This window comes from Chenopodium quinoa, unplaced genomic scaffold (genome assembly GCF_001683475.1).
Source record: "Chenopodium quinoa cultivar QQ74 unplaced genomic scaffold, ASM168347v1, whole genome shotgun sequence".
Classification (NCBI taxonomy): Eukaryota; Viridiplantae; Streptophyta; class Magnoliopsida; order Caryophyllales; family Amaranthaceae; genus Chenopodium; species Chenopodium quinoa.
Window position 1 is genome coordinate 2,602,091 of NW_018743074.1, and position 12,208 is coordinate 2,614,298.

Below are 12,208 nucleotides of genomic sequence, written 5' to 3' on the forward strand. Positions count from 1 at the left end.
ATGGCCTTGCCCTTGTTCCTGGCCGAAGGGACCGCGCTCCGCCCTCTTAGAGAGGTAGGAGTGGTTTTCGTCCCTGGCTGGGAAGTCTGGGCCTCGGCTGCAGGGAACGTGAGGCGACTACGCACGCTCGGTTCCTGGCCGCCGAGTCGGTCAAGGACGCTTCTGCGAGCAGTCTCAGGTTCCCGGCGAGTAGATTCTGGCCGAGAAGCTGAGCTGCTGCTCTTATGCGCTGCTGGTCTTGAGGATGAGGATCCTTTAAATAATTGAGAGTTCTTCTTCCTCTGTTTTTCATTTTTCCAAGAATCCTCCTCCCACTCTTCCAGTTCCCGGAAGGAAGGAAGCTTCCCACCGTCATGGTCTAACTTCCTCCGCTGATGCCGGGTATGCGGAGGAGTTCGATCACGAGGCGGTGGCATATTCTGTGCCCTCATTGCCTCCATGAGTACTGCCAGCGCTCTTGCCACCTCTTCCGAACTGGGCCCCGTCAAAGGGGTCCCCGGCCGAGTGTGTGCATGAGGCCGTGCAGCCGATGGTTGGCTTCGGGACACCGAATATGTCCTATGATCAGACTGACCCCTGCTAGACCGAGAGTGGTCAGGCCTATATTGGGAGTCATGCATTATAGGAGATAGGGAATCCTCCTTGTGTGATCCTCCCCCCGAGCCGGCACCCTTGGGAGAGTTCCGGTCCGGCGAGGGCGATGGTGTAGGGGTTTTAGGCTTTTCGCCCGCTCCTTGACGGAGGCTTTTGCTCTTGCGGTTCTTAGCCATGGCTGCTAAGATAATTGCAAGATGATCTTGGTTAGGAATTTGGCTTAAAGATTTTTGAAAGTCTTCCCCACAGACGGCGCCAAATTGTTTCGGTTGAAAACAATGGGACCTTGCCGAAGGTCCACTAAAATGGAGAAGACTGGATTCGATCCAAGCTGTGTTGGGCCGAAGGTTTCCTGCACAGTGAACACACGTAAACTAGCCTCGGGGGTGTTTCCGAGGAAGGCCCCTCCGATGCTAAAGTCAGTACAATGTGTAAAAAGGAAGACACTATGCAAGAGAGTTTGTAGCTTGAGGCTTTTGTGGAGTATTTCTCAATGCAAGAATGAGCATATGAGTTGGAATAATCCGTGTATGAGATAATGTATGTGATGATGCATGTGTTGTTGTGTCTGTTGTTGTGTCTGATCTCGTTGATCTCGTATGTGATGTTATGAGATGTCCTCTTGAATGTGTTAATATGAGGGCTTTTATACCTCATCATATTTAGAGAGGTTGGGCTTTAGCCCAATTGGCTTACTTTGTGGGCTGACTTTTGACTTTTGAGCAATTGGAGAGTTGAACCTTGACCTTGGGCTTTTAATTGGATCATTTAGTGCTCAGGCCCAATTTTGACTAAATTGGACCCAAACAACTTGCCCCCCAGACCCGATTCGGAAGAATGACGGGTCGGGTTTGATTTAACTCAGAAAAGGAGGGAAGTAAATGATTTAATTGATCCAAAAATTTGAATTTGAATTTAAACCGTAATTAATGAGATAACAACGGTTAATGATTTGCGGAAGTTGGACGGATAATGGGCGGTTTAATCACAAGACATGTGTTTAATGGTTACTTAGTGGGTACTTAAGAGAAATTAAAGCACAGACTCTTCGTATCCCGTACCTGGAGATATAAACAGAGGCGCGTCACTTGATATTGGTTGAAAACGAAATTACCTTGAAATTAAAGGAAACAAAGTAGAAATATATGAAATATGTACATCTTAATTCATTAGGGTTTTTTGAGAGATTGGATTTATTTTGGTGTTTAGAGAGCCACAAGGGCGAGGAGTGATGAGAATCGTTTCCAAGATCACTTGGAATCGGGAGGAAAGCTCTAACCACTTGAGCTATCCCTCACTCTCAGGTCAGATGATCAATTAAATACTCAAATGTCATCTACCTAGGAAACTTCAACATATATATACTTGTATATACAAGATCCATATATATATGCTCGATTTATGCGGAAAGTTCAACACTATAATTTTTATGACATTAGTATTGGAAAACATAATACTTCATACTTAAGTGTGATTGAAAACAAATTATATGTATTCTTTATATTTTAGGTGAACATTAAATTACTTAAAAGCTGGCTTATATATATAATGTTTAATAAAGAGGATTACGTATGTAAACTATGTGACAGTGGATAAAATATTATTACAAGTATATCATAATTGATAATCGATAATATATGTAAACTAATTTTATAATTAACAACATTGAATTGATGAGATGGAAAAATCGAAAGAGTAGAGAAAATTAAAACATTGAATAAAAAACTAATGATTCCTTTTCTTTCTCATATTGTAGTACAATCTAATACGTTAACAATGTGCAATGACTCTTGCAAGCCTTAAAAGCTTCATAGAAACATTGCCAAGTTAGTGCGAGTACTATATCGTACCAACCTTTTTAATTGGCCACCATTTGATGGATTGTAAAAGGACCCCCCCCCCCCCAATGATTTCACTATCAATCAATCAAAGAGATCCATTGGAAACTACTTGATAAAAGGAAAAGGGATCGATGGAGTTGGTGATTTGCTATCTACTATATGTTCGTACTTAGTAGATGGTTTCAAGTTGAATGAGTAAATGAGTTAATGTGGAATAATTATTTTACTATATAGATTCCGGCAAAAATATCAAATTTAAAGAAAAACCACAATGTTCTTTGAAATTAATTCACAATAAAGATACCTTGATTGAATAATTAGTGTGGTACCTTTTGCTTCATATTTAGCATAATTCCTCAATAATACTTCACATCAATGTTATACCATAAGTAATGCAAGTACGAGTTGAGTAATAATAACATAGGTCTAAGGTAACTAAGTAGTATTTTGGTATAATAGTAAAGATTGTATCTCACAACTTTGAGGTTGTAAAAAAGTTGTGAAATTAACCCAATCATAAGTACTTAGGGGGAGGGAATTCCACTACGCTCCCCCCTCCCCCCCAACTCCATGAGGTGTTGTTTACTAATTCGAATTAAGTAGACATATACATGTGTGAGTTTCTGATTCGATAGCACTCCTTCTCCTTTAAAAAAAGTATCCAAAGTTTACCATAATACTATAATAATTACAATAACAATAATTACTACATGAACTTTTATAGAGGTGGAGCCAAGCAAATTTAGAAGGTGAGAGCTCAAAAATCTATGGTGCATTAAATATTGGAAAGAGAAGGGTAGCAAGGTAGGGCCAAAAACAAGACCAAATTGATGGACCAATTTCCATAAACAAAGGGATGAGATAGTTACCTTTAATTAAATTTCTATCACTTGTAAAGTGTAAACATCGGGGTGACACAATAAAAGTCACAAAAGGCAAAGAAGAAGGTAGAGTAGTAAGTTAAGTACAAAGAATATTTAAACAACTTTGCAAGGCACGTTTATACCTTTCTTCATTTATTACCAAAGCCAATATATAGATTGATAGTAAGGTCAATTAAACATAAAAAGTAGGGTGACGTTTTTTTTTTAAGAAAAATGGTATTTTATTCTTCCTTTATTGAAATTTTGAGCCTTAGAATATCATATTGTCTATGACTTTTCATGCCAAAAATGTCAAAATAGAGTTCCTCTTCTCGTCTTTGCAATACATAAGACAAATGTTTTAAATGATGAGTACTTTGATTAAAGGAAAGAGTAGTACTTATGAAGGCACAAAATTTATAGATTTATGTTTCGATAAACTTATTCCATTTTTTAATAAGACGAAAATATAAATTGAACACCTTCATGATTTATTTTAGGGTATAACTCTAGTACTCTACTACTTAAGGACTATCGATAATTGCTTTAAATTACTATATTAAATAAATGTATTTGGGAATCTCATTTATTTAGGGTGAGAATAAACCCCTCTCATAAGAGAGAAAGAGGACATCCAATCGTTGGGCTAAACTTGATTCTCAAGTAGAAGTACTATAGATTGATAAACATATGTTGATGTATGTACAAACTATTAGAGTATTAACATACATATGTATGTAGTCAGTCATCAAGCAATTATTCACTTTGAGATACACTTTCTTTGTAAGTTCATTTAGTTTTCTTTCCTTGTCTCTATTATTTAAAGAACTTTTGTCACGACGTTTTAAAAGTGATTTTGGTCGAATACCAATGTATTCATATTATAAGTTTTGCATCATTAAAATTGAAGTTGGAGTACATATATTTTCATACGAGATTGTAATTTAATTTTTAAAATATACTCCATATCTTATAAAACCCAAATTATAAATAAAAAAATTAAACTTTGTAAAATTAAGAACTACTCAAATGAACTTTCAAATAAAATACTTTGGTCGGATATAATGAAGTAATCAAAGATTGATAATCATTTTAAAGAAACATATGATACATATATAGACAGTAGCCATATTCCAGAATTATTAAACCTACTACTGACTTTTGTGTCAATCATACAATCAATTATTTACATGATCTTTGTGATATGCATAAGTTTTTTGCCCATTTCCGAATGTGATAATTGATATAGCTCTATTATTGTATTTGTTTTTTGTATTATTTGGGTTATATGATAACATGTAATCTATCTTTTAGTTTACCAAATGACTGAAATAAGCTATCCCCTTTTTTGCTCTCTACTATATGATTTTGGTATGGACCTACTCATATATGTATATATTATTGTTTTGATAAAGCAAAAATAATGTACAAAATTTCTTTTTTGTAAATACCTAAATCTTATTATTCTCTGAACAATTCATCATGTTGAATACCAATTATATTGTCAAAACTTGTATCTACACATTCTGATTGTGATCACATGAGGTGAGTCAGTCAGGCCAACAATAAAGAAGTTGGACTTTAAAAAGCAATGAAAGCACATCGTTATATGGGTTTCGTTCCTAAGATAATAACCTGTTTTACGTATTTTTATCAAATGTTTAAGTATACAACACACGCCTCCTAAACATAATTACATTCTTCTGTATTGTTGATGATAATGTCATTTACAATTTTACATGCATGGATAGAAATTTTATTTTATTATTTAATCATGGATCATTATTACTACGTCTACGAGTACATTCTAGTAGTAATTCTTGACATACATACTAATTTTCTCTCTATGCACAATATTCTATCATGTTTATTTTCCTTCTCGATGCCTTATTTTTCGTTGAAATGTTCTATATATCGCAATTATTTCTCTTTCTTTGTGATGGTTATCAATACTAATGCCTTATTCTTTTGAGCTGAACTAAGTTGAAATAAGTCCAAATAACAGGGCTTAGGCCCTGTTTAGTTCACCTTATTTTTACTTATTTCAGAAAAAATAAGTTCAGATCAGATCAGATCAGAAAAAATAAGTTCAGATCAGATCAGATCAGAAATAAGTTCAGATCAGATCAGATCAGAAAAAATAAGTTCTGATCAGATCAGATCAGAAAAAATAAGTTCAGATCAGATCAGATCAGGAAAAATAAGTTCAGATCAGATCAGATCAGAAAAAATAAGTTCAGATCAGATCAGATCAGAAAAAAATAAGTTCAGATCAAATTATTATTATTATTATTATTATTATTATTATTATTATTGATTTATGATGTATCGGATTTGATTTTATCGTTTGTTTGAACTAGCAACATTGTCTATGTTATTAAATAGCACAAGCAATAAACGATAATAATTAAAATTTCATTATAAGCTCCAAATCATAAACGTTTACAAATATAATTTTCATTACAAGACGTTCCAAATTTCCTTCGCTATATTAAGTTGTACTTCTTTCATTACAACTTTACGATTCTCGTTAAACAAATCATAATCTGCTCTTGGTTCGATTTCTATACCACTATCAATGGGTATATCCAACTCATGTAATCGAATAAAATTGTGAAGTGTGAATGTATCAACCATAATTGCCAATTGATGTTTAGTGTCCATTTGTGGCATCATTGTCAATATTTTCCATCGACCTTTTAATTGTCCAAAACATCTCTCGATCGTTGTTCGAAGTGAAGAGTGAAGATAATTAAAAAGTTCAAGCATGCCTTGTGGTGGTGGACCATTTCGAAATTCAGGCAAATGGGTTCTAATATCCTTTTCTTTTATTGGACTCAAATATCCAACGGTATTCGGATATCCAGAATCTACTAGATAATATTTTCCTGTTACAAAATAAAGTTATACAGCATATTAGTATAGTGTCATGTATGGAGTAAAAACATACACTATTTTAAATTATACCTGGAGGTGGATGGGGAAACCGAAATTCTGGTACAGTTAAGCAATGGTTCCATACAGTAATATCATGAGCACTACCTTCAAATCCAACGTTGATAAACGTGAAAAGCCTATCAAAGGAACAAGCAGCCAAAACATTCCATGTTTTTTTCCTTTACGCCCTCGATGTGCCACACCATCATCGTCGCTTACAACTGCATTTATATGAGTCTCATCCAATGCTCCAACACAATCCTAATAGTTCATTAACATTTAGGATACATTTTATAAGTGATTATATATTGCATATGCATAAAATAATATAATGACAATGGAAGATAATAATAATAAAAAAAAAAAATATAGTACCAATCTATTTTGTACGAGTATCATTTTAATTTTATTTTTTTTTGGCACTTTTAATTTACTTACGGAGTGTAATTCGTGCGTGACCCAAATCATGTCTTCCAAGTTTCAATAGAGGAGCCTAGCGCTAACATGGGTCGGAAGAACCTATGAGAGGTTCCAACTCGGTAGAGTCTTTTTCTGTAGATAAAAACAAGGTTCAATAGAGGAACAAATGAATAAAAAAACACTTAAACACCCTAAACAAGTTAAATATAAAAGCTTAAATAAAAAAAGGAAAATGAAATCTAATAATCCACCTTTCCTCCTATCTTCCATAACAATCTCACCTTTTGAAATTTAAGAAACAATTCCATTAACAATAATGATATTATTATTATTATTATTATTATTTAATAGTAATAATAATATAATATAATATAATATAATAATAATATAATACAATATAATAATAATAATAATAATAATAATATAATATAATATAATAGTAATATAATATCATATAATAATAATAATAATATAATATCATATAATAATAATAATATAATAATAATAATAATAATAATAGTAATAATAATAATAATAATAATAATAATTAAACATTAATATTAATTAACATTAAAAGTAGAATATTGAAATAATTAAAATAAGGTCAAATCAGAAAAAATAAGTTCAGATCAGATCAGAAAAAATAAGTTCATATCAGATCAAATCAGAAAAAATAAGTTCATATCAGATCAGATCAGAAAAAATAAGTTCAGATCAGATCAGAAAAAATAAGTTCAGATCAGATCGGATCAGAAAAAATAAGTTCAGAGCAGATCAGATCAGAGCAGATAAAATCAGGTGAACTAAACAGCTTCTTATTCTCTAGTTAATTAAGCTAGCTAAAATCCTCTTCAAAATTTGGATTTTTTAATCTTAATTCGTTTCTGAAATAGTCCTTTGGATTGATTAGTGGGCAGCTCTATTTTAAGTCTTACGATTTCTTGGAAATTGATTTCTTTGTAGCCTACGAGTTGGATGTATATACAAAGGCCTCAGAATGTGGGCTTTGTTCCAATGTAATAAAGGCCCAAAAAGCTCATTTTTGTATCTTCTAAGGCCCAGAACTTTTCTTTTTTTTTGGGTTGATTTGACGTCTAGCCCAAAACTAAGCCTTGTGTTTGATTCAAGCAACTTTTTTTCCCAACCAATCTACACATTTTACAGTAATACAGTATTACTTGTATAACTTAAGCACTTAATGTAAAAAAAATAAAAAAAATAAAAAACAAAAACAAACTTGTTTCTTTGTTAGTTGTTAGTCACATTGCTAAGGATTGATTACATTATAATTATTTATCTAATTTATATAATATGCGAACTTTGTAAGCAAATCAAACTTTAATTTCGGATTTAGCTTTATTTAATTTGTACTGAACAAGTCAAATAGTACAAGACATAAGTTATGTTTTCGCCAAAAAAAAAATCATTTTTTAACATGTTTGTATATGAGTGATATTGAGATGTGGTTTTTTCTTGGGAAGATTTCAATTTAAGGGGCAAGACAGGATACAAGTTCAAGTGTTGGATGCAATATTGAAAGTATATAATCTTATAAACTTTCGGGTGGAGTATTTTATTCTCATATATCATATCATATCATGTCACTAATAAATAAAGTCGGTCTCGTAGCCAGGCTCTGAGACAAAGACACTTGGCATTTCAGTTTTTCGCCAAGTGTCGAGCCACGTAGGCGACAAATAGGTTTTATTGTGACACATATGATGCTAAGTAAGCGAATTTTGGATAGATTTTTTAAGATAAAAATATTGTATAGAGTTTTATTATTGATATAGTTCTAATATTTCATATATAAAAAATTAATCATAACTTTTAATAAATATGTTATAACTCGGTTGTATTTCCATCATAAAATTCGTTTTAAAAAGTTCTTTAAAATAAGATCCATTTATAATATATTTAATTAATTTATAAAATAATAGAAAACATGCTCTAAAAAATAAAACTTTAATCAGTAAAAATAACTTTATTAAATGTCAAAAAAAAAAACAATTCAAGTTAATAATATCATAGATATCTTTTTACAAACAAAACTACAAAAAATACACTATTATATAAATAGGCGATATGATATCGTATGTCTAAATATATTGCATTATCAAAAAAGATTATATGATCGTATTTAACATTCAAGCCAAAAAGTTTATCTTAAAATTTTATCAACAATCCGGGCATCGTCCGGGACAAAACTAAGATGAAATTAAACACTTTGTGAATTTTAGGTTTTTAAAGTGGGATCGGGAATACTCAAAGCAAAGATTACTAAAATGAAATTTTGCCCGAAAAACATATTTACTTCACCTTATTTTTACTTATTTTAAAGTTAATGAATTTTTATAATAAATTTAAGAGATCGAACTGAGTTCAATTTAATTAAAATAAGATTAGATAAGTAAAAAAATCAAGTAAATAAAACGCAGCCGATTGAAGTAGGATATATATAATATGAAATATATATTACGGCCACGAGACAACAACACTTGGCATTCCAGTTTTTTCGCCAAATGTCGCGCCACGTAGGCGATAAATAGGTATTATTGTGACACGTATGATGCTAAGTAAGCGATTTTTGGATAGATTTTTTGAGATAAAATTGTTGTATAGAGTTTTATTATCGATATAATTCTAATATTTCATATATACAAAATTAATCATAACTTTTTATAAATATCCTATAACTCAATTCTATTTTCATCCTCACATTCATTTTAAAAAGCTCTTTAAAATAAGATCCATTTATAATATATCTAATTTAGTTAAAAATAATAATAGAGAATCAGTGAAAAAAATAAAAAAGTTTTCATCAATAAAATAATTTCGGTTTGGTAAAAGTACTTTCAGTTCAATAAAAATAATTTAAGTTTAATAACAATAATTTCAAGTCAATAATAACATAGATATATATTTACAAACAAAACTACAAAAAATACACTATTTTATAAATAAGCGATAGGATATCGTTTATCCTGTATCATCAAAAGGAATTACATGACCTTATTAATGAACATCTAAGCCAAAAAGTTTATCCTAATTTTTTTTTATCAACAATCCGGGCATCGCCCGGACACAAACCAGTTTTTCACCAAGTGTCGAGCCACTTAGGTGACAAATAGATATTATTGTGATTAGATTAGATGCCATGTTAGATTAGATTGGATAGATTTGTTTAGGATAAAAAAGTATACATAAAATACTTTATAATTCTTTGAAAAAAAATTATTTCTTATTGACGGTAGAATTTTACTTATAGCAACACACCACATATTATAATTAATATGAATATCCAATTAACAATAAAATTTTAATCCTATACGAATAACCCTGTAATTATAACTATAAATATGGCCATGTATCATTAGTTTTTTTTTATCTAACATTTAAAAATAATATAAATACTATTAATAATAATAATAATAATAGTAATAATAATAATAATAATAATAATAATAATAATAATAATAATAATAATGTCTAACATTAGTTTTTTTTTATCTAACATTGACTCAATCTGGGTTGTCTGACTTCGTTCCTGGTCGTGTTATGTCGGCTGCGGCTCAGCGGAAGCGAGACAAGTATGGGGCGCGTTGCAGGGCTATTGGCTATGGTTTTCTTCCTTTCTCCTTTTCTTCATTGGGGGAATTAGAGAAGGATGTCGTTGCGTTGCTGAAGCGGGTTCAGGCGTTCGCTAGGACTCAGGATATTGGAGCTCGTGCGGCTGCTCACATCTTTAACGGGATTGGATTCGCTATAGCTAGAGGGGTGGGGGCCCAGATTGTATCTCGGCTCCCCACTAATTTCTTGTAAATCTTTTGACTTTGTAGGTTTTTGTTATTTAATAATAAATAATAATAATAATAATAATAATAATAATACAAAACATGCCCACAAATAAGTACACTCTCTAAAATGGGTATTCGGGGCAACGCCCGGGGCACGTTCTAGTCATTAACATATAAAGCCGATCTCGCAGCCAGGCCACGAGATAACGACACTTGACATTCCAGTTTATCGCCAAGTGTCGAGCCACGTAAGCGAAAAATAGGTATTATTGTGACACATAGGATGCTAAGTAAGCGAATTTTGGATAGATTTTTGTAAAATAAAAATATTGTATAGTGTTTTATTGTCGATATATTTCTAATATTTCACATGTACAAAATTAATTGTAACTTTTAATAAATATCTTATAACTTAGTACTATTTCCATCATAAATTTTGTTTTAAAAATTTCTTTAAAATGAGATCCATTTATAATATGTTTTAATAAAAAATAGAAAATCAGTAAAAATAAGTTTTAATCAGAAAAAATAATTTTAGTTTGGTAAACTAATTACATAGATATCTATTTACAAATAAAACTACAAAAAGTACACTATAATATAAATAAGCGATATGATATCGTATATCTAAAAATTTTACATTATTAAAAGGGATTATATGATCGTATTTAACATTCTTACATTATCAAAAGGGGTTATATGATCGTATTTAACATCCAAGTTAAAAGGTTTAGGACAATCCGGGCATCGTCCGGGCACCAAACTAGTAAAGTTATAAACTAGGTCACAATCTTGCGAAAAGTTTTTTTTTTTTTTTTAATAAATACTTCATTCCTCAAGTTAATGTTGCAATCAAAATCAACTTTAGTCTTACTTAACTTAGCCAGCATATAATCTTATAAACTTACGTGTGGAGTCTTTGTTACAATAGTACTTTATCATGTGTAGGTACATCTTTTTTAAAGCCTGCTCATTAAACATTAAATAATCCTTATCCAAGACAAGATAAGCTCAAATCTTATATTTACAGTTCAACACAATTACTCAATTATCAACTGACCTAAACACAAATGAGTAATATGTAATGTAATAACTAATAAGAACTGATAATAACAAACTACTCGTATATCTTACTAATATAAAAAATAAAATAATAAAGTCAATCTAAAAAAATCAATGAAAGACGTGTTTTTGTAATTGAGAAATTAGAAGGAATAGTATGACAAAGACCTATTCCTCCTCTAATCCACCCAAAAAGATCCACCTCTCCCATATTATCCATTTTGCCTAAATATAGCCCAACAATCAATCCTACTAATTACAATCAATCAATCCATTTATTATTATTATTATTATTATTATTATTATTATAGAAAAATAACAAAAACCTACAAAGTCAATTAATTTACAAGAAATTAGTGGGGAGCCGAGATACAATGTGGGCCCCCACCCCTCTAGCTATAGCGAACCCGATCCTGTTGAAGATATGAGCAGTTGCACGAGCACCAATATCCTGAGTCCTAGCAAACGCCTGAATCCGCTTCAACAATGCAACATCATCCTTCTCTAATTCCCCTAATGAAGAAAAGGAGAAAGGAAGAAAACCATAGCCAATTGCCCTGCAACGCGCCCCATACTTGTCCCGCTTCCGCTGAGCCGCAGCCGACACAACACCCCAGAAACAAAGTCAGACAACCCAGATTGAGTCAAAGGAGAAGACCCCGTCAAGTCAACACATACATCAAGACCTCTTTCC